The 25,000-nt window shown below is 41.3% G+C and overlaps 1 protein-coding gene and 1 gene segment (V, D, J or C); both read left to right on the forward strand.

Moving 5' to 3' along the window:
• Window positions 1-25,000, forward strand: part of trdc (T-cell receptor delta constant) — a 134,251-nt gene that overhangs the window by 93,427 nt on the left and 15,824 nt on the right. The window lies entirely within an intron of this gene.
• Window positions 24,839-25,000, forward strand: part of LOC308094134 (immunoglobulin lambda constant 6-like) — a 2,715-nt gene continuing 2,553 nt past the window's right edge. Inside the window, exon 1 of the C gene segment in view lies at window positions 24,839-24,911.

A 25,000-nucleotide genomic window follows, 5' to 3' on the forward strand; every position in this document is an offset into this window, starting at 1 on the left:
TGGCCTGGCGGAGATCTGCCCTGTTGCGCAGCAGCACAGCAGCAGGTGAAGGCAATTAACTTAAATGAGGAGCTGCACAGCAAAAATTGCTCAAACAAATCTATGTCAAACTGTCATGTTCTAGCTTCTGAAATAAACTTCCCATTTGGATCATTGTTGACAAAGGAACAGAACATGGATATTGTTTGCAAAAGGATTATTTATTGTCCATCAGAGCGGTGAGAACACAGCTTCTCTCTGCTTTTGTATGATATTGATAGCCTAATCTTTGGATCTGTTTGCAGTTATTAATTTGTATTGCTGTTGATCCGACGTCGGGTTCTCTCTCCCTCCCTCTCTCCCCGCTCGCTCATGCTCCCCCCCCCCCCCCTCTCTCTCGTGCGCCCGCGCGCTGTCTCATGCCCCCCCCCCCCCCCCTCTCTCTGTCAAAAGTGTTGCTTGGCTTCCGCACATTATAAACTGGAATATAGGCTTTAAATCTAACCTATCACTGGTTATGTGCAGCGTTTCACTTGATGTTGAATCTCATTCTACCATGAGTCTACCATTACCGTATTGACAGAGGTGCGCGCTGTGCGTCCTGGCCGTCTCCACGCATCCATTGCAGCCTGTGCGGAGTGTGCGCTCTGGCGGGTGGTTGTTTGGTGTTATAATAATTTATAACTTGTTTGTAAAATTGATGAGGGGAAGGGGAGAATGTAATTCATAAAAACTGTAGTAAAAATATATATATAAAAACCCGGTCTATTTTATTAATTCAAAAATGCATGACCCTCCCTTGGACTCAAAATAAAATTAGTTGACCCTCCCTCGGACTAAATTTAAAATGGCATGACCCTCCCTTATTTTCCTCCATACCCCCCATTTCCTAAATTTCGACTGGTCCCTAAGAGCAAAAAATGTGTTTTACAAAACTCAGCCTCCGCTGTAAGGCATATGTGAAAAATGCAGGGCAAAGGTTTTTCCTTGGCCTCTGGGGAGTGTGCGTGCAAAGTTTCACGCAGATCGGTGCAGTTATAGCTAAAACGTGAATCGTTCTGTTAAAGCGCCACCATGAAGCTGATTTGAAAGTTTTCAAGTGGCATTTCTTCCTGGGCCAAGTGGGAATGTACGTGGAAAATGTCATAGAAATTGCATGCTGCGTTCATGATTTGAGGCATTTTGTTGAAAATGAACCAATCCTGCAAACTTTGGAAGCCAATCTTAGCCAATCAGGATGGAATATGGAAAATCGGACAGATCAGTGTTGATCACCTGGCTATAGAGATACTGTGTACTGATTCGCGTGTTTTTTGGACGAAATCTGTAGGAGTAATATAAAAAAAATGTTTTGCAAAAGTCGGCCTCATGGTGGCGCTATGACAGGCTGATCTGAAAAATGTGGGGCAGAGGTCCTGCTGTGGCATCCAGGGAGTGTGTGTGCACTGTTTCACAGCGACCGGGCCAACAGTGGCGGAAATTATTGGTCGCAGACAGAAGGACGGACACACGGACGGACGGACAGGGGGCAAAACATGCAGACCATGCCTTTCGGCCTGGCGAAGACAATAATAATGAGTGTTATGTTATTCAGGTTGAGATGAAGTAGTAGTCATTATTTTCATTGGGTTAATAACACTTGCCTGAGTTGTTTTAGATAAAGGAGGGATCTGATGCCACCTCTCCTCTGACACATGTAAATAAAACATGAGCATTTATTAGAACACCAGAGAAGCATTAAATCCATATTTGATGCTGGCTGTGTGATTACACTACCAGACAGGTTTTTGTTATGGGACATTTCACTGTGTACAACGTCTTTGGCTCTGGGACCAGACTGTATGTTACAGGTAAGAGATTTATTTATTTATTTAATTATTTATTTATAAGTTACAGAAATTCTACATAGGCCTACTTTAGGTTTATATTAGGGTTATAGGTTAGGTTCATATTAAGTTGATATGTTCAAGTTCAAGGTTTATATAAGGTTTATATGTTAATATAATATATGCGTAAAAAACCCACAGAAATTGCCAAACTGGCAATATCCGTGGAGACGTTTCAGGACATTTAAAATGGTATGAATGTTCTCTGTATATTTGACAAATACAAATAATTAATATCACAATGTTTCATAGTGCTACATTTGTATATGCATTTGTTCCATTTTATGATCCTGTTAAAATATGTTTACACTATAAAAACCAGATGATGGACAAACTGAGTTAAAAATAAATATAATCTGCACACTGTAAAGTAACTTGCTCCCAGTCAATATAGATTATCAATGTTTTGACCAACAACATCTTAAAGAAGAAAAATTATATCCACTTAAAGTCCTTTACCAGTTCATTCATTACTTTGAGGGTCTTTGATGCATGTTTGTTTGATATTTAAAATTTACTAACATTTTATCTGATGACATAATATTAGCTATAATTAAATAATCCTTTTTATAAGTTTACAGGTGTAAAGCAGAGGGTGAAATAATTGTAACTGTATTTGTTCTATTTAACCTCACATGAGCTATACAGATAGCTCATGAAATATACAGGCATACATGAAATGTGTGTGTGTGTGTGTGTGTGTGTGTGTGTGTGTGTGTGTGTGTGTGTGTGTGTGTGTGTGTGTGTGTGTGTGTGTGTGTGTGTGTGTGTGTGTGTGTGCTGGGACGAAGGGGGGGGTGTTTGGAATGAAGAAAAAAGATAAACCTCCACATCTACACTTCATGGAGTACTTTTTTTGGTACCGAATTAACCGGATTAAAGTAACAAAAACACCCCAAAAAGTACACGCACGAAACTTGCGTGCGTCCCCTTCGGTTCTAAAATGCCCTCTGTGTCCTTCTCTGTGTGTGTGTGTGTGTGTGTGTTGCTAGATGAAGCGGTGTTGGAGCCCACAGTGAGTGTGTACACAGCATCTCCAGATGCATTGACAGGGAGGAGAGCGTTGCTGTGTTTGGCTGCAGACATGTTTCCAGATGTGGTCCAGATGTCATGGAGGAGAGAGTCACAAAGAGGCCAGATGGAGGAGGTGCCATTCACTGAGAGGATGGAGCTGACAGAACCTGGAAGGACAACTGGACTCATTCTACTGGACCAACAACAGGCTGCCATGTATAAATACCACTGTAACGTCAAACATGAAGGAGGAACCTTCCAAAAACAAGGTAATGAAGTTACTGCTCTCTCTCTAGTAAAGTTGGTAAAGTCTCGCTGGCCAATAACGACCCAGTACAGTTTTTCTCTGAGCTCTCCCATCAATGGTGAGATTCGAAGTATTATGAACCTAATCTGTCACTGTGGATTTGACATTTTGACATATTTCACTGATGATGTACAAGTTTAATTAATGACAAACACACGTAACCCTCCCTCTTCCCCTGTATTTGGAAAACCAAGTAGACTGATACACTGGGTTTATCAGGCCTAGGTTAGCCTGCCTGTGTTTAATTTTACAACAATATGTAGATATCTTTGATTTCTCTTATGACATTTTTCTTTTTTTCTGTAATTTCCTCCTTGTTCCCCCTCTCTCTGCCCCCCCCACACACACACACAATTATTTTCCTTTATGAAAACTATAAAATGAAGGAGCTTTCACAAAAACACATTACACGTACTTCTCCAGTAATATCCAGTGAAAATGGTTTTCACTGGATATTACTGCATTATATTTGTTCTGTTTATTTATTTATTTACAACTAGCACTGTGCCCTTCAGCAAATTGTTATTAACTGTATGAGATTCACATTTCCCTGAATAAATAACAGAATTATTCCCATCTGTAGGCCTACCTGCTATTCCAGGGACTACTCCATCTGTGCCTGTGGTTACTACAGCTGTACCTGTCGCTACGTCACCTCCACAGCCTGCATTGGTGGACAACACTGACTGTAAGTTGACCTGATCATGAGTTAGTCATGAGTCGTCTTTAGTAATACCTTTTTCAGTGTAGTTTTATATACGTGTGAGTGTGTGTGTGTGTGTGTGTGTGTGTGTGTGTGTGAGTGTGTGTGTGTGTGTGTGTGTGTGTGTGTGTGTGTATATATATATATATATATATATTATTATTATTTTTATTTTTTTCCACAAACGAATGGTTTTATATATTTTATTATATAAATGTTATTGTGTGTGTGTGTGTGTGTGTGTGTGTGTGTGTGTGTGTGTGTGTGTGTGTGTGTGTGTGTGTGTGTGTGTGTGTGTGTGTGTGTGTGTGTCAGTGTTTCAGATGTTGTGTATAGTGAAGCTGGCGTCTCTGGTCTACTCTCTGATGGTGACGAAGTTCTTCATGTTCAGCTGTGGACTGTTGCTGCTCCGCAGACCTTCATCACTCTAGAATCCTCATCATCACTCTGTTGCTTGCTATGGTTACAATGGTTTCAATGGTGTCAGTCCTTATGTAAACATAGCTATATTAATATTTTCTATCAATTACACTTACACAGCAGAAAATGTGTACTAATATAATGAAATTGAGTAAAAGGGTATCAGGCAGTGAAACTAGAACTGCATTCAGTAGAGTGCTCTTCTCTGTCCATTGTCCATGTACAATGTCACACCCCCTTTTGGGCAAAGATTCAGTTTCATATTTTACAATATATATATATATATATATATATATATATTTTTTTTTTTTTTTTTTTTTTTTTTTAAACAGTACTTGGTCAAGATTTTTCCTGTTGAAAGGTAAAACATAATGTTAAATTATCCATCTCTAACATCTTTAAGTGCCAGTTAAAGGCCAATCTCTTAAATTTAACTTTTAATAGCATTTTATAAGACATATTAATACCTTTGAATTATCATGTAATATAGTAATGCTGTATTGTGGCAACATCACTTTGAGCTGCATTCTTACTTATGAAAAGTGCTCCAAAGTCTACTATATTATTATTATTCAACAATGAATTACATATATGTTATAATATATATTGATCTAAAGTTTGCTTTTCAATCTCTATATTTATATATCGGTTGTATTTTATGTTGATATAAATAAATAAATACATATTTGAATTAATTATTTTTACATTGTTGTTCATAATTTGTCACAATATATTAAACATTTTACAATAAAAATGCTTCATAAGGAATTTAACGGATGTGTTTTTTTAGTTTTGTCTTTTCTCTACTTTTCATATAATCACATAATTAATCATCAACCAGTTTACAATCATTACCAAACAGTACAACACACCATCACAAATCTGAGTTTAAATATTCACATGAATAAATTCTAAATATCTCTTTACTCTTCATCAGCTGCCTTATTGTGTAATTAGTATCCTGGAAAAACAAACAAACAAACAAACAAACAAACAAACAAACAAACAAACAAACAAACAAACAAACACACAGTGAGTTCCAATCTATTCCCCATATAAGTGACTGTGAATACGTTTGTCAGCTAATTGTCTAAAGTGTAAATGTTAATGTTAATGAGTTGTCCAACAAATAAAGAAAAGGAATCAGGAATTTTAAAGCGAGAAATGGGCTTGCCCCGCCTTTCCTCACAGGCCTTATTGAGGATTACATTCCCACTTCCCAGACCCCTAAGGTCTGCCGACCAGCTGTTACTGGTTGAGCTCACGACCAAGAAAAAGACTAGAGGTGATCGAGCCTTTGCTGTGGCCGCCCAAGGCTTTGGAATAGCCTTCCTTTTAATATTAGTGCCTCGCAGTCCATAGAAAGACATGTATTTTCTCTGGCTTTTGAGCACAGCTAATCCGATACTCCATGACCACTGACTCTACCTCACTATTTTCTGCTGTGCATTTTTTAAATAGTTTTACAATTGCTGCATGTATTTGTTGTATATCCTATTGTGACATTGTTGTTTTCTACTGCTGTGTTATAGCACTTTGGTTGGCTTCTGTCATTTGAAATGTGCTCTATTGACTTAAGGTAGACCAGAAATTATTTTGCCTGCGCACTTCACCGGGTAAGGAATAAAATTTGAGTTGAGGAGTTTGAGTTGAGTTCCATCAGAGGCCATGTTGTCAAGGAGAAGATAATTCAACGTTTAACCTCCACTAGAGGGCAGCATTATCAAGTAGATGTTGCACATTGACCCACTGTGCTTGATCATAGTGTCATTATAAGCTACTGGCATGAAGAGAACAACTCTCAGACTGAATGTTGATCATCACTTAGTTTCTCTGTTGATTTAAACCTTGTTGTAGAGATGGAACATTGGCTGTGGATGATTCTCACTGTTCTTATCTTTGGTATGATAGAAATTTATTTTGTGTCAAATCTTCTCAAATAACAGTTAGTGTTGTTCTAGTTTTCCTTCAACATTGTACTTGTTATGAAAGGCCAATGACATTGTGTTGTTATTTCTTGTTTTCCTCAGGATCCTCATGTGGTGATGAAGTGACTCCTAACGTGTTGGAGGTGACCTCTACTGAAGGGCAAACTGTCACTATGTCCTGCTCCTATCAAACAGACGACGACTACATTTACCTTTACTGGTACCGTCAATATCAGAACCACGCACCTCAGTATCTGATGCGGAAAGGAGCCAGATCAGTGACTTATGAACACACTTCCGACAATCGTTATCGATCAACAACCTCCAGATCATCAACTGAACTCACCATAACAGACGTAACCCTGGCAGACACAGCTCTGTACTACTGTGCTCTGAGAAACACAGTGATACAAAGACTAATAGAGACTGTATTAAAACCTGAACACTCATATCTGTCTATTCTACAAAGAGAAGGGAAGTGTGGATGAAAACACAGATGAACTCTGCTGATTTATTGTTGATCAAAGCCACAGTGTTTACACCTGCTAAAGATCCACTGTGGGAGGAAACACAAATACACAAGATAATTAGACATATAGAGCTAGGATCTCAAACTTTGGGGGACCCCCACCCTGACAAGCACTTGGAATTGTAGGAGTTGAGGCATTACTTTTAGTTTGACTCGGTTCGACACATATTGTGAAAATAGCAGATCTACAAGATTATAACGCCTCGCGAGGCGTTGTGAGCTTGTAGATTGGCTATTTTCAATACTTTTGCCTATTCCTTATATTATTTGACAATTTGGCCAATGTTTCACCAGTTTTTATAGTATAGTTTGTTGATTACTTTTGATGCAGTAACAAATATGTACGTATGCTGTTCGTGGACTACAGCTCAGCATTCAATACCATATTTGTCCCAGAAAAGCTTGACATAAAGCTCCGAGACCTAGGGCATGTGCGACTGGATACAAGACTTCCTGTCAAACCGACATCAGGTGGTGAGAATGGGCAGCATCACATCTGACCCCCTGACCCTCATCACTGGAGCATCCCGGGGATGCTCGCTGAGCCCTCTCCTCTACTCTTTGTACACATATGACTGCACAGCCACACATGACTCCAACACCATCATAAAGTATGCGGACGACACGACAGTGATAGGTTGAATCCTTGGAGCACAGGTCTCCGCCAGGTCAGGTAGGTTATTGTGGCCGCCTGGTGGCGCTATAATAGGCTAATGTGAAAAGGGTGCCATTTCTTCTTAGGCCTTACATGGCAATCTGACACTGCATTTTGTTAAAATTTGTTTTGCTAAATTAGACCTGTTGGTGGCGCTATAACAAGCCAATCTTATACAATCAGGATGAAATATGAAAAATCAAACAGATTCGCCTTGATCACATGACTATAGAGATCCTGTGTACTGATTTGCGTGAATTGTGGATAAAATCGGAAAGAGTAATATAAAGATTTTTTTTTACATAAGTGGCGCTATAAAAGGCAGACGTGAAAAATGCAGTGCAAAGGTTTTTCCTTGACCTATAGGGAGTTTTACAGAGTTTTACACAGATCGTTGCAGTTATAGGTAAAAACATGAATCGGCCTGTTATAGCACCACCATGAGGCTGATTTGAAAATGTTCAAGTGGCATTTCTTCCTCGGCATAGTGGGAATGTGCGTGCAAACTTTTACGGAAATTGCATGCTGTGTTCATGATTTGAGGCATTTTGTTCAAAACGTCATGCCTGTTATAGCGTCACCAGCAGGTCAAATTTACCAAAACAAATTTTTGGAACAAAATGCCTCAAATCATGAATGCAGTGGCACCCTTTTCACATTGGCCTATTATAGCGCCACCAGGAGGCCAGAATAACGTACCTGACCTGGCGGAGACCTGTACACCAACAATACATACATACAAACATCACAATACGGAACATAACCATACATTAACAATACCTTAAAGAGGTGGTGCCATGTTTTTGCACTTTTTCTGTTTTTCATGTGTCTATGAGGTTGATAGAACTTCATTAAGGCCCCCGCTGGTGGTTTTAAGGTGTTTCATGTCTTCTCTGACTATTTGGAGTTTTTTCCTGGAGGCTGAAACCTTGAGAGTCAAACGTGCCAATCCAAAAACAGCGACATACTGACGTAACAATGCCCATACCCACCCACCGCACCTCCCCTCATTATCATTGTCATTTATACTACAACCTTTTGTGGGCGGAGCTGCCTCAAACACACGTGTGTGACCATGGCAGGGTTTGTTCTGTGCTGCTGTGTGACAGCTATCAAACAGTTGTTTCACACTTTGCCCATTGACACGGACAAACGTGATCAATGGCTTAATTTCATTTATAAAGACAGGATTTTTCCCTCAGCCCCCTCTACCAGGCTTCGGGTGTGTAGTTCCCATTTTGTTGATGACTGCTTCACCAACTTAGTGCAAGTCAATATGGGATTGCAAACAGGAAAGTACTGAAGCCAGGTTATATTCCGACGATTTATCCAGGAGACACAGAAAGCAGCACCTCAGGAGCGTTACCGGTAAATTAAAACATCCGCCAGCCCCAATAAAATGATTTAGGAGCATGAATCGGTTTGACATAGCCTTGTGTCTGTGACCTCCCCCACCGTTTAGTTGTGGGATTTAGTACAGCGTCAATAAGATCGCTTCTGAACATCGTATGGAAAATGTAACGGTAGTCGCGGTAACCTACAGTCGTCTGTTGTTACGACGGTGTGAAGAAATTAATGGATGGGTTGAAACAACCTTTTAAATCGGAGTTTTGTGCCGGTCTGCGACTCTGCGTTGAATTCAACGTGCAGAGACAGTGCTGGTCGTGAACGCGCATCGCCGTTTAACATGGCGTAGAGTTAGATCAGGGACGAGCCTCCATGTTAATTCAACGCAGGCTGTCAACAAACTAAGGTTTTAAACGGTTGTTTGAGCCCATCGATGCGTTGTTTCACGCCGTCGGAACAACAGACATATGTAGGTTACGGCGCCTAGCTTTAGATTTTTCATACGATGTTCAGAAGGTAAAACATTTACATTAAATCGGCAGAACATACCGACGCGGGCGGGACCAACTCGAGTCATACAGTCTCAGCCAACGTTAGGGTCGCTAGAGCTAGTTCAGTTGGATTAGATACATAGCGTGATTGTTTGTCAATATAATAAAAAAGAGACGAATTATCTGTGCCTCTGCAAACAGAAGTGTATTATCAAGGTGGAAATGGCTCTGAATACATTATGAGAGCATCTAGTTAGACGTTTTATATGCATATGCCTACTGTAATATACTGTAGCTTATATTTCCATTTTCTAGTAAGGGGATGTATGGAAAGAATACATAGCCCATTTAAATGGGAATGTCAGGTTGAAGGAATACAAATGCATTGTAATGATAGTAAAATGTGTGCAGTGATGCTATAAATAATGTCACTGATGTAATGGATACCATAGTCATTGTAAGATAAAGTTCTACTTGGATCACAGGATATTGAACATCACCATGGCACATCTGTAAGAATGTATGACAACTGATGGTTCTGTTTAAAGGACAACTTTAGTTTTTTACAACCAAGGTTTATGTTTTAGATTGTAATTAAAGTAAATAAAAGATGAGTGTTAAAATGTTTTAATTTACTGCTTTCTATAGTTTTAGCAATTTTTGCGATCTTTTTTGTGGGGGGAGGCATTCTGTCCGGTGGCTAAATATGTATTTTTTTTACACAATAACCCGGCGTTTTCTTTATTATTATTTACAGTAGCTCTTCTAGACCCCAATAATATCTGGCCATCAAAGACCACCGTACCTTTTTTATTGTGTAAAAAAGGCATATTTAGCCACCGGACAGAATGCCCCCGCCCACTGTAAAAAATATCGCGAAAATTGCTAAAACTATAGAAAGCAGTAAATGAAAAAGAAATAACACTCATCTTTTATTTACTTTAATTACAAGCTAAAATATAAACCTTGGTTGTAAAAAAACAAAGTTGTCCTTTTAAGCCTTTTATTTATCCGTTGCACACATGAGCATTTGGGATTTGAGCAAAGGGTTGATGAGGCTTTCCGGTTATGGAGTAGTTCTTCTTCTTCCTCCTCATCTTCATCTGAACCAGATTCAGGTTCAAACATATATGGCTGTATTTGTCCAATTTGTCCTCCTGCCATTTTGTAAACAAATGGGCAGAACCATGGGCAGTCCTTTAGTGATAAGGGGGAAGGACTAGGACAGGTGGGTGGTCTTATAGGAGGAGGCGGAGGGACTGGATTAGATGGGTGGTGCTAAGTGAAACCAGGTATACTTAATGAACTGGTGGGTGTGTCTACATAAAAACAACATTTTAACACTTACTGTACACTTTTTCTTTTTGAAAAAAAATCCTTACATAATAATAATACCTTATGATCAGGTTTTAGGGTTGAAAAATATCATGGCACTCCATCTTTAAATAAATAGACAGTAATACAAATATTCAAAAATAAAACCCAAAAATAAAAACATGTCGTTCTCATACAGATTGTCACTTGCTATACAAGAGTCTGCCCGAGAAAAGATAAACCTACAGCGCATGGTGTGAGCGCATAATGGGAGGCGAGCTCCCTGCACTCCAGAAACTGTAAAAGCGGTGTGTAGTCAAAGTGCATCATCAAGGACAAGCACAAAGTCACAAACTGTTCAAACCTTTACAACGACCGCGGCTGGGCAAGGGGGCCTACCGCAGTATCACGAGCAGGACCACCAGGTTCATGAACAGCTTCCACCCGGCTGCCGTCAGACTGCTGAACAAGGTATGAGCCTTGTTCAGGTCTCAGATCTTTGTTTTTCCATTATACCAGGGACAAGTGACTTGGACTTTTTCTTTGCTCTTCCTCCTACTTGCGGATTATACCAGCGTCAGTCCACCTTTTTTGGATTATGCGGTTGACACGCACTGACATTTTGCACCTTAATCCCATGTACTGTACAACACACTGACTTTTGTCTGTTTTGTGTTTTCTAGCACCTTAACTAACATCCATAGTATATCATGCACAGTATACATCTGCTGCTATGCTCACGCACCTTTATATCTTATCTCAGGTATACAGAGCCCTATCTTGGGCAAAGCCTTACCCCTTACCCCTTAGCCTTACCCATAATCCCTAAAATTTCTATCTTGCCCACACACGTTTGAGAAAGCACATAGCGGATTCTAAAACCATCCACTATGCCAAATGTAATTGGCATAGCGTCCTGCAATGGACATGTCCGGAGTCGAGCCGGACGCACAACGGCAAAACATTCAGAGGCTCACTCACTCATAATTCTCAGCAAATCTCTGTGATTCTAATTTTCCTATGACCAGAGCACGCACGCGCGCACAGCGCATATTTTTTTCAGAAACTGGTCTCTGACATCGACAAGTGGGTTAAAGCAAAGAGATGTCAGGTGTCTGGAAGCAGCAAGTGATTTAGATCAGTGGTTCTCAACTTGTGGGTCAGGACCCCCAGGGGGGTCCCCACATGATTTTGGGGGGTCCTCAGACGACAGTGAAGTGACAATGTAAGGACTTTTAAGACCTTTTTAATAACTAAGAAAAGTTTAAATCAAATTAAAACAAACACTGCATTACTGCATCAAAAGTAATCGACAAACTGCACTATAAAAACTGGTCAAACATTGGCCAAATGTTTTAATAATATAAGAAAGAGGCAAAACATTTGTAAATAGGCGATCTACAAGCTCACAACACACGTGGTGAGCTTGTAGATCGGCTATTTTCACAATATTTATCTGTGGAATCAGGGTGGGAGGTCCCCAGTTCAAATATGATTATTTTGGGGGTTGCGGCCTGAAAAGGTTGAGAACCACTGATTTAGGTTACTTTGCATGAACGTGCATGTGTGTCCGTGTGCCCACATCAAGTCACTTTTTGACCAATGCGGCCCAGACCCCAAAATGAGTTCGATACCCCTGTCTGGAGGGACTTTCTTGGCATACTGACGAGAAAATGTGCTGATCAGTCTAATAGTTTGCAAGATTAGGGCTGGACAGATTGACAGACTGACGAATGAGGCAAAAACACAACGGCGGAGATAAACACATTAAATAAACATTTATTACAACTATTATTACATATTATATGAATGTCTGTTTTTACAAGTGAGTGAATGATCGCAGTACACAAAATATGAGTTTCTATACATTTCTACAATGGAAGATCAAATAATTCCCTAACATCTCCACGTTACCACAAAGTATTTGTCCATAAACACACAGATGGCACATTGTGTCATTGTGGATCCTTATGGATTAAAAATGTGTCACTATAGAGACGGAAATCAATCTTCAATTCATATGGTTCAGTGTTCCCCTCCCCCTCAACAAACTGTAAAGTGGTTTTATTGACATACCACAAACCTCCATCAGATGTTATCAGATGTTAGTGTGTCTCCACTAGAAGAAACTGTTTAGTTTTTGTCATGAAGGATTTCATAGTGTGAGATATATACACGACCACACTGACTCAAACTATTACACACCCGTACAAAAACCTCATTGTTCTTTCTTACTTAGGCCTACTTACTTTCTGTCTAATGGTGTAATATAAAAAATAAAAAAACACAAAACATAACAGTACAAATAATAATTAATTCATTAATTAGAAGTTCATGTGTGTATATTTGTAAAATGTGTTACATTTCATGGAACTTTAATTTTAACTCTCAGGTAGGTTTTCAAATCGAATAGAAACTCTTTAATTCCATATTAGATATCTACACATTTTCAAAGGCCAGTGTCCAAAGGTAGGCTCTTTGTGTCAACGATACGGAAAAATAAAATAAGAAAAAAGACGCTCAACAGCGTTACTCTGACACCTACTGAAGACCTCCACATGAGTCAAGGCCAAATCTAGGCCAAATCTTTCCAAAGGTCAAATAGGTTATGTTTAGGGCCAAAACCATTGAGGTTAAGTTTAGGGCCTAATGTTTTGGTTTAGCATAGGCTTTTCAGAGGTTAAAGGAGTACTTTACCCAATACATTACTTATTTTCTATCAATTATACACCCAATGAAGCCTTGAAATCATGGAGATTGTTTAGTTGTTGTCGCATTCCTGGGCCAATAATTCATGGCTGGTCAGGACTCAATTGAGTCTCCTACCGAAGACTCCGCGGGGGTGTATAATTGATAGAAAATAAAAAAATATTGGGTGAACTACTCCTTTAAGTTTAGGCATGTACCCCCACAGATTGGTTATGTTTTGGGCCAAATCCACTGAGGTTAAGTTTAGAGCCATTTTTCTAACTTGTGTGAGAAACATGACTCCATGTGAGCAGGAGGTTTCTGTAAAGGGTTTTGTCACAGTGTGGGTTGGGGTTCCCACAGTGACTGAGAATAGAGAACGACCAACACAAAAACTATGATACTGTCAGAATTCCTTACAAACATCAACTGGATCTGCTTTCTCATCAGAACTACAACAAATAAACATCTCTTCAGTCTGGGTGAGTGTTTGTGACACATCAGTATGACAGAACATCATTAAACTGAAAGTTCACTAGTAAAGACCACACCATCAAACAGAGAAACGATTGGGTTGTATTTATTGAAATGAATTGTGGATGGAATGGAGACAGGGGAATGCATTGTTTGTGTATGGTGCCACTGTGGAGAGAATGGTTTGTATTGATGGAATGAACAGGGGAATGCATTGGTTGTGTGTGGTGCCACTGTGGAGAGAAGGTTATTGTGTGTGGTGACGCTGTGGGAGGAAGATAGGGTTAGAGGGTAGGGGGAAGGGTGTCCCGTTGTTGGGAGCAGGGGGTCCCGTTGTTGGGAGTACATTACATTACATTACATTACATTACATTACATTACATTACATTACGTTACATTGTTGGGAGTAGGGGGTCCCGTTTTTGGGAGTGTGCTAGGGAGGTGGGCGTGAGGGGTTGTAGGGGGTCCCGTTGTTGGGAGTAGGGGGTCCCGTTGTTGGGAGTAGGGGGTCCCGTTGTTGGGAGCGGGGGTCCCGTTGTTGGGAGTGCGGGGGGCAGGTGGGCGTGAAGGGGGGAAAGGGAGGAGGGGTGGAGGATGAAGTGAGATGAATATGATGGGATGGAGGCGGGTTGATGTGGTTGGGCGGCGCCTAAGAGAGTGGATGAAGGGGATGAGGGGAGGGATGAGTGGTGGGATGGGTGGCCTGAAGAAGGCGACGGGGAGGATGATGAAAGGGGAAGAGGGGAGGTAGGGAGGATGGATGAAAGGGGAAGAGGGGAGGTAGGGAGGAGGAATGGAGAGGAGCGGGCGGGGGGCCGGGCAGTCTGGGGCACGGACCCTGGTTAGTTTGGCTTTGGGGCCCGTGGCCTGTCGGCGACCTGGTCGCGCCGAGACCCCAAAGAATGGTGCAGTATTTCAGCGGATGAGTGCAATGTGGGCTTGGAGGAGGTCGTGAGAGTTGGAGCGGATGTACGTGTGGTACGCTTGTGATGACCACCTACCCAGGATTTGGATGATATGCTCGGGGACGCCTTTCCGGGAGGCTGTGGAGGCTGCGCCTATACGAAATGAGTGACCCGAGAAGTGGTTGGCGGCGTAGCCGGCTTTGGTGAGAACAGAGCGGAGGTGGTGGTGAAACCAGGTGCGAGTGACTACAGAACCGGTTTCTGAGATAAACAGGGGGTCGGATGGTGAGGCGTTTTGGGACTGTCGGATGGAGAGGTGGCGGACTAGTGGTTCGTATGGGCTGAGGGGTGAGTCTAGTTTGAACAGGTGAATGGGGGTGGATGTTCCGAACTGGTCAGTCTTGCTGTGCTTGAGGGTGTAGATGAGGGCGGATGGGCTGAGTACGGATAGGTCGAACAGACAGGGGTGGCGAGCTGGGTCGAACCTAGTGTTGGCGGATGTGAATTCGGAGCAGCGGAGGAATCCGTAGAACGCCAGGAGGAATAGGGACTCGAGTGTGGAGTTGGTGAGTGGGTCTAAGTGACCGGAACGGAGGACGGTGATGCAGTCGGCGAGGATGTTGTCTGTGAGGGGTTGGCGGCTAGGAGGGTGGTGAGGCTCGTGGCGTTTGATGCCTTTGAGCAGCAGTGTGATGTGCGGGTGCGCGTGAAAGGGGTGAGCGGCGCCGCTGATGAGTTTGACAACGAAATTGATGCCGGATATGTAAACTCGGATGGTGGATGAGTGCATGGACCGGGAGTAGTGGCAGTGGCTGACGTATCAGGTGAGAGTGGCCAGGTCTAGTGACGGGAAGTGCAGGGTGAAGGTGGCATGGAACAGCTGGAAGTTCTTCCAGGCAGTCCAGTAGGTGGACAGTGAGGATGGGGCGAGAGACTGGAGGATGGCTTGTTGTGCGTGGTGGATGAGATGGCCGAGTGGGTGATTCAGGGGAAGGTCATGTGCGAATATGGAGGTACCGGAGTGGGATGAGAGTCTGCTTCTGGAGCCAAGTGCCTGAATTTCTGTAAGAGAAAACGAGAGAGTGAGTCAGCGATGGTATTGAGGTGACCGGGGACGTGGGCGGGGCGGATGATAAAATTGTGAGTGACAGTGATCCAGGTGAGTCGACGGAGGAGTGCCATGATGGGGAGTGAGGAGGAGCGACCTTTATTTATGATGTTGACGGTGGCTTGGTTGTCAGAGTGTATCAGGACGGAGCGGCTGGTCCACTCCGATCCCCAAAGGGAAGCCGCTACCACAATGGGGTAGAGCTCGAACAAGGCGAAGGAATGGCCGGAGTCGCACTGAGGATCTAACATCTCCGGCCATTCCTCCGAGAACCATCTGCCTTGATAATACCCTCCGTAGCCTACGGAGAGGGCGGCGTCTGTGAATAGTTGGAGGTCCTCTGGTGAGGAGTGGAAATCGTCATAGAAGAAACTGATTCCGTTCCAATTCTGCAGTAAGTTGTGCCAGAGGCGGAGCTCCATTTTGCATTCCGGGGAGATGGTGACTTGGTTATGGAGGGCTGGAACGGAGGAGGCTAGTGAAAGGAGGTGAGAGATGAATGAACGGCCTTGGGGGATGATGCGGGTGGCGAAATTGAGGTGACCTAGAAGTGAGAGGAGTTGCTGCTTGGTGCACGAGGGGGTGTCTGTGAAGTTGGCGATGATAAGGGTGATCCAGCGAGCTGGAGTGGCGGTGCGAAGGCTGGCGCGGGTGTACGGCCCGGGGCAGTCGGCTGCGTGGCGAGCGCGCTGTCGGCTCGTTCGGGTGGTGGAGGTGGGTGGTGGGTTTGTGCGGAACTCGACCGGGGTCCGGGAGAGAGACGGAGGGATAGGTGTTGTGGTGGCCGAGCGCAGGCGTTGGCTGGATGTTGCTGGAGATAATGTCGGCGGGACGGGAGGGTTTGTGTTGGAAAAATCCTCCTCGTCCGAGGCCATGAGCTGGAAAGCGTTGTCGTCTTGATCCATGTTGCTGGTGAGTAAATACTTTACGGGTATTTTCCTTTGCGTTAAGGACGTTATGCTTGTACTTCTTGTATGCAAGAAACAGTGAGCATGAATGAGAGCGGGCAAGGCGTGGTATAAATACAATTCATTTAGACACTTCAGCTCAGAAATAACCAGACCGTTAATGAACCATTTACCATTTATTAACCATTACCATATTAACCATAACCCATATATGCAATGATATTGCATTCAAGTTTGGCGGTGTGACTCTGCTCATGTGATATTACAGATTCCTGTGCAAACATGTCACAGATCATTCAATCACAAACCCCCAGAGCAGAGCAGAGCATTCAATTCAAGTGTCAAATCACAACAAGTTGTCTCAAGACACTTTACATGTAGAGAAGAGACCCGACAATCCCACCCTGAGCAAGCAATTTGCGACAGTGGCAACGAAAAACTCCCTCTTAACTGGGAGAAAACGTCAGGCAGACCCTAGGCTCTAGGGTGGCGGCCTTCTGCCTCGACCGTGTCGGGGGAAAAAGAGAGAGGGAGAGACAGAAAGCATAAAACATAAGCATAAAATACAGTTTAACATAACATTGAACCTTCAATGCATAATTAAACAACCACAATCATAGTACAATCCAAAAACACAGTACAATACACAGAATCATAGAACCACAGTACAACACAGAATCAACCTATAACAATAATAACTAGATGCCACGGGGAGGAGGCCGGGGAGGTGGAGGGAATTTGAAAACAAACAGCTGAACACACCGCTTAGACAGCGAAGTACGTAGACTGAACAGAGAACAGAGGCTGCTTAAATGAACCGCCCGAGTTGCTCTGTGGGTATGAGGGCGTGAGTAATTAGCTTGAAGCGAATGATAATGACAAGAGGTTGAACGTACTGACTTAAAGGAGTACGACTGTATAACTGATAGCGAATGGGGGGGGTCCGGGGAGTGTGAATGAAGTACATAAACATTCTGCCTTCCGTGTCTACATGAACTATCGTTTGCACTGAATCCCTTGATTAGTTTGGTAGGAGGAGATAAGGGAGGAGTTGTTATCAACGCCATCGCAAGCAGGTGAGCTTGGGAGGAGTTGATATCGGCCAGATTGGAGGCGATTACGAGGGGGAGGAGATAGTTATCTGGTGTGGTCTTCCCTCCTGAACTTACATTGTACCAATTGCATTTAGAGAAGCAATCAGCTCTGTCATTTATTCTTATAAGTAAACATATTGACTGTGTTCATTATGGAACAACTCTTTGTTGAGTGTTGAGTGTGTTGTTGTATGTCATAGTACAGTTATGTTGTGTTTAAATGTTTTATTACAAAGAATGGATCATTTAATATTCATTTTATCAGACAAAGGTTTTTGTACAGCAGCATAACACTGTGATGCACTAACCTTCGGCAAACCCATCACTCTCACTGTCCTGCCAACTGGTTATTATTACAAATAATTATTAAAGGGTAAGACCACTTTGGTAGAGGTTTGGGTTGTGTAGTTACCTTGCCATGATGTAACCCCAAAAGGTGGGCAAGAAATCAAAAATAATTGCTCCATTGATTAGAAATTGATAATTCAAAAAATGCTCCTCATTGACTTACATTGTGCGGTAAAACCGCTCTCAAAGTCACTCTTTTAGCACATAAATGAACCCAAACATAGCTGGTTCAGGCAATATAGAGCATCACCAAACCCAGTACTGTTTGTTTTTTTAATAAAAATGTCAACTTCCTGTTGATTTTACTATTTGAAGATCTGGATCCGGATCCGCGGATCCAGGTTTTCTACATATAAAAAATGGCAAAATCAACAGGAAGTTGACATTTTTATTTAAAAAAAAAAACAGTACTGGGTTTGGTGATGTTCTATATTGTCTGAATCAACTTTGTTTGCGTTTGTTTACGTGCTAAAAGAGTGACTTTGAGAGCTGTTTTACCGTACAATGTAAGTCAATGATGAGCATATTTTGAATTATCAATTTCTAATCAATGGAGCAATTATTTTTTATTTCTTGCCCACCTGTAACTGGAGTTACATCATGGCAAGGTAACTACACAACCCAAACCTCTACCAAAGTGGTCTTGCCCTTTAACTATTAATTTAATCTAATGATCGCAATTTGATAGCCTAACAGTTATAACAGGTAGTTTTGTTAGTTAACAGGTTTTTATTATGTGCGATATCAATGACCTCTCTTAGTATACAAGACATAAACCTAAACAAACAAATAATTACACATGATTAATAATAATCTCTGATTAAAATCAAATCATAGATAATTTCCAGATTCATCTTAAAGAAGTACTTCACCCAAAAAATTACTTATTTTCTATCAATTACCACCCCATGAAGCTTTGAATTCATGGAGATTCTTTAGTTTTTGTCGCATTCTTAAGCCAATAATTTGATGACCGGGTCATTGGTCAGTAGGAGACTCAGTAGGAGACTCAATTGAGCCTTTGAATTGTTGTGAATAAACATTTCACAACAACTTTTAATGTGGTGAAACTTATTTCATACAGGTTGATGATTTTATTCACAACCTCGCTCTATCATTGGATAATATTCATGTTCTGTGTGGATAAGCCAAACACTTTAAATGAATACTAATTAAGTGCATGAAATAAATACTCCCGCTGTGTAAGTTAACAGTTTTCTCTTGTTTATATAGCTTGATGGCTACTGGTAGCCTGGTAAACCGGCCGCGTGTGTTCGAAGACGCATCAAAATGTGAATCAACGCGACCGGGATGGTTTACCATGCAGGCTACTGTCACAAGGTGTTGTGGTTTTTCATAAGTGACACTGTGCCCTGTGTCCTTTATTGTCTCCTTCTGTAGATGAATGTGCTGTCCGCCCCACTGTGTCCATCCTACAGGCTGGTCCAGGATCAGCCTCAGATGCTCCACAGGTGTGTCTGGCTGTAGGCTTCTATCCTAACCTGGGTCAGATGGTCCTGACATTAAACAACTACAGTCTGCTGTCTGTCAGTACAACCAACTCTGTTCTGTCTGCTGTCACCAAACGTTACTTCTTTACTGGATATTCCAAAGACAACATCACCTCATGTCACTTCAATGGAACAGAGGAACCAACAGGTCAGTGATGAAACCAAACCATGTTGTTTCATTTATACATTTAAATGTATCTAGAAGGTCTCCGGGTGTGGAATATTGTTAGTATGTAAAACACCAGACAATATATAAATGTATCTTAAAAAAAGAAAATACATATCTATTTTCTAATATTTTTTCTAAATAATATAATAATATATTTTAATTATAAACATGTGTCTTTGTCTGTTGAAAACCATGAAAAATAACCTGTGTTCAACTAATACAATGTAGTTATCATTTATTCACAAGCTCTTGTTATCTTTAAGGCTTCTGAAGTAATACAATTTCAAGTAACATTCTGCACGATAGCTATGAACAAATCTGGGAACAATACTTTAGTCTGACACTAAAAGTCAGAGGAATGCAGTGATGCCAATCCTGACATTACAGACATTGCAGATTCTGAGCTGCTGAGTGGTGTTTGCAACTGGTCAACATCATCTGGTGCATCAAAGTGACCAGTGTAATACATGTCTGGCTGGTCAAAACAAGAAGAGTCTCTGATCGCCGACTCCAAGTGACTGGTCTCCAAGCCGTCAATGTCCTGAAATACCTCACCAATAACTTTCAGAATTAGAATAGCATGGCGCTGAAAAAAATACTGGGATATTGCGCTTTATGTATGCCAAGTCAAATATATTGTGACTGTGTTCTACAACAGCATCAATAAGTTCTATGCCAAATCCAGTGCTACCTTTCTCGGTGGTGAACAGATGTGCATTTTCAGGCACCAAACTGTCCTGGTATACCTTCAGCTTCTCCCTGATTAAACATTTATGTTCTGGTAGTACCTGCCTACATCTAGTAGAAACCTCGTCTTGCAACAACTCAAAATTAGGTGTCAACTCTCCACAACCTTCAGTGGTGCAAGAACACAAAGAGTGGCAATAGGTGCAACAGAGATGTCCTGGCTCAACCCTTGTTGTATGTTCTTCAAAGTTACTGTATAGGGCCTTTCGAAAACAGCCAATTTTGCATTGGTGTAGCAACTCTTTAACTCCCTCATCAGTCCTTCTATGCTGTTTAACAACATACAATGCAGCATGTGACTGTGAGCCATCTCTGCCTGCCCGGCCTGCCTGCTGAACAATTGATTCAACATCATCTGGTACCCCATACATTATCACATGAGATACATTTCGAAAATTTAAGCCCAACCCAAGAGCTGTTGTTGCAACAACAACTCTGCAACTCCCCTCTCCACCTAGAGATGACAGCAATCTGCTTTTGTCTTCTGCATGTGTGTGGCTGTGAAACATCCCTATCAGCAGGTTTTCTGACTTTTGTTCAGGGTCCCTTTCAACCCACGCATCTTCATCTAGCTCTCCTTTGAAATAATTAAAAACTCTACCAACTGTCTTTAAGGAGCGGCAGTAAATAAGGATTTGAGACATGGAAAGCCCCTTCTCTTTAACCTCCCTCACAACCCAGTCCAGGCATTCCAGCGTTTCGTCAGAAACTGACATCAGTCCAAGTCTGATGTTTGTCCGGTTGGGGCTAACTGTCACAGTTTTCGTATTGACATTGTCCATGAGCAGCTGTTTCTTCACCCTGGCTCTGGAAGCAAGATCAGCTGATGCAGTCAGTGCCAACACAGGTGTACCTGAAAAAGACAAACAAATGCACTAATGTTAGCTTGTATTGTAACACAAATTTGTTTAGAAACAAAAAAACAATTTCTTTAAACTCACAACTGGTTTAAATTCATGAACTACCCCTGCTGTATAAATAATCATTTCCTATTCTATCATAATCATACTGTCACAATACATTTCTACTATTACAAAAGCCAATCTTTAAGCTCAGAGCACATGAGCTGTGAGAGTGTACATCTGCTGTTTACAGTAGAATAGGAATAGTAGGGTTCAAGTGGTTATGAAAATATTACATTTGTTGTCGTTTTATATATATATACTGACCCTCCTTGACGATCGATCTCAAATCTCCCAACTTCGAGAAGCTCTCTCTGAAGGCTGCGGCCTCCCCCTTTTTGGCCTGTCCCCTAGGAAGGATAAATGAACATTAGAATGTTTTATAGAAATTTATATTTTAATTGCTTTATTGTAATATACAGATTAGTGTAAACTGAAAATGCACATAGCAAAGATGAGATGAAATAAACTGTAGACAAAGTACAAAAACAAATTGCTCAAGTGTTTAAATGTCTAAAAACACATTAACATGAATGTGTAAATACACAGGAAACAGTATATATTAACACATGTGTTCACATCAGTATGAATTGCTTTGTTGCTTGGTTTTCAACTAACATATTAATAGAAAAAAAAATGTTAAAACAAACTAGAAAGAACATTTAATTAAACATTGCAGTACAAATGTCTTTGTAGCTTTGTTTATACTGATATGTATGGCTATCTCTACAAGTACTATCCAATAAATGTACCCTAAGGATCCAAGTATGCTTGGACAGATTTAAACTTTATTTAAGAATAATGACCATTGAAAATGTAGTTCTAGGACGGATTTAGGTCAGTGATATTTGACGGTCCCAGCCCAACACAACAATAGAAATTATGGTTTACAGGACAAGCCACGGCAACTTGAACGTTTTAATGCTCATTCCCTGCCTATGTCCTTTTGAGGAAAGTTTTATCAAATACCAAATGTTAATGATTGAAGTGTATCAGAGGCTCTTGCTTTGTTTAATGGCGTTGTTCCAGCTCAGCTGCTAGCAGGCGAGTGTCAGCCTAGCCATGCTAAGCATCCACATGTTTGTTGTTTGTAACAATATTAGTGGCTTCTAGTTCTACACAATACACAGACGTTAGGCATGAGAGTATTTAGCAACCAACACTTACCATTTGTACGCTAGGTGAACCTCATCTACGACAATCCCCATTAAATTGTCCTTGAAAACAGCCGACGATAACATGCCTCTCCACTTATCATTCAGCAGCCATAGTTCTGGCATACCGAATATAACTTGTCCACGTCCACTGAGGATTTCAGCGTCGTCGTGGACTCCGAGCTGAAAGGCGGTGAGTCCAAAATTAGTAGCTTCTCTGATCTGATCCTCCATCAAAGCGTTCAACGGGGATACTACTATAACTACTGGGTTTTCACTCAGTCCCAACTTCTTTGCGACGAGCGGAGCCAGTTGATAAATTAAACTTTTCCCGAATCCAGTAGGCAGTACGGCAAACACATCTTTCTTTTCAACGAAAGCTTTAAGAGCAATTGTTTGTTCGTCTTTTAGATACGATATAGTTTCCAATTCGTCTACTACGGAGGCAATAGCGGCATCCATGTTTGTTGTGATTCTGTAAAAACTACAGTCCCTTGCGTTGTACGTCATTTCCTATAAAGGGGAAAAACCCGCCCATATTTGGATTCTGGGCCCTGATTGGATACCCACGTCTTCTGGGAGCAGGAAATGGATTCTCTATGGAGCGGTGCCAGACCTATATCGCAGAGTGCATTTTTTTTTTGCACTCGCAGATTCGTCTGGTCCCAGGCTACTCAAAAGTCACCCAAAAAGGCTATGCACAGATGTTGTCTTATTCTGAGAGTGTGGATGATGCAGCATTAATCAGAAGACTACATGAGGACTGGAAAAACTGAGATGACCCCAAACTAAGATACCATTTGGAATGCAAAACCGAGCTATACAGTCGTGCAAGAGGTATATCCACTGGAAATCGTATGTTTTTTTCAATGTGATGAAAGTTGCCACTTGCAGATTTCAATCCTATTCTATGTTGTGAGTGACATCATAATTTAATAAAAACTTTAAACATAATCTATTCTTTAGAGCAAGATGAGCAAGACCAACGGCCAGACAGGAAGAAAAGATGCAGGGCATTGTATGGGTCAAGTAGTTCAAGTGCTAGCTGGCACACTTGATCTACCATAATACTTGCATCCTTTGCAATGAAGGTATCAATGCTGGCACATTGAAAAGAAACCCTGGTAAGTCTTTTGTATGTAAGATTCAAATGAATTTTGATAATAGTTTTTCTTGCTCCTCATTGTAGGCTTCCACTCAAAGTAGAATAATTTAATCATGCACATACTGTATGTGGCTACCTTTTATCCAGACAGATCTCGGCAGTTGTATCGTGCACCTGATAATGTCTACCAGGACCAACTGAAAGGAGTTATATAAGATTTCTAAGATGGCTATAAGATTTCTATGGCTGGTATAACCTTTTGTTTATTTCAAATTTGTAGTCAGATTTATATTGATAAATAATAATAATAATAATAATAATAATAATAACTACAAAAAGTGCTCCTCGGAGCACAAGTCTCCTCCAGGTCAGGTAGGTTATTATGGCCCCTGGCGCTATAATAGGCCAATGTGAAAAGGCTTCCATTTCTTCTTAGGCTTTTCACAGCAATCGGACACTGCATTCATGATTTTGTTCCAAATATGTGGTTTGCTAAATTAGACCTGCTGGTGGCGCTATAACAGGCCAATGTGAAAAGGGTGGCATTTCTTCCTCGGCCTAGTGGGAATTTGTGTGCAAAATTTCAAAAAATGTGTTTTGCAAAAGTCGGCCTCATGGTGGCGCTATGACAGGCTGATCTGAAAAATGTGGGGCAGAGGTTCTGCTGTGGCATCCAGGGAGTGTGTGTGTGCAGTTTCACAGCGACCGGGCAAACGGTGGTGGAGATTAGCTGTTAACAGACAGAAGGACGGACGGACGGACGGACACAGTGAGACACGGAAGGACGGACGAACGGACGGACAGGGGGCAAAACATACTCTCTCGCCATGCCTTTCGGCCTGGCGGAGACAATAATAATAATTAATAATTATAATAATTATAATAATTATAATAATAATAATAATAATAATAATAATAATAATAATAATAATAATAATAATAATAATAATAATAATAATGAGTGTTATGTTATTCAGGTTGAGATGAAGTAGCCTAGTAGTGATTACTTTCATTGGGTTAATAACACTTGCCTGAGTTGTTTTAGATAAAGGAGGGATCTGAAGCCACCTCTCCTCTGACACATGTACATTTATTAGAACACCAGAGAAGCATTAAATCCATATTTGATGCTGGCTGTGTTATTACACAACCAGACAGGTTTTTGTTATGGGACATTTCACTGTGTACGACGTCTTTGGCTCTGGGACCAGACTGTATGTTACAGGTAAGAGATTTATTTATTGATTTAATTATTTATTTATAAGTTGCAGAAATTCTACATAGGCCTACTTTAGGTTTATATTAGGTTGATAT

The sequence above is a fragment of the Gymnoscopelus braueri genome, assembly GCF_963280865.1.
Source record: "Gymnoscopelus braueri genome assembly, chromosome: 10".
NCBI classification, from domain to species: domain Eukaryota; kingdom Metazoa; phylum Chordata; class Actinopteri; order Myctophiformes; family Myctophidae; genus Gymnoscopelus; species Gymnoscopelus braueri.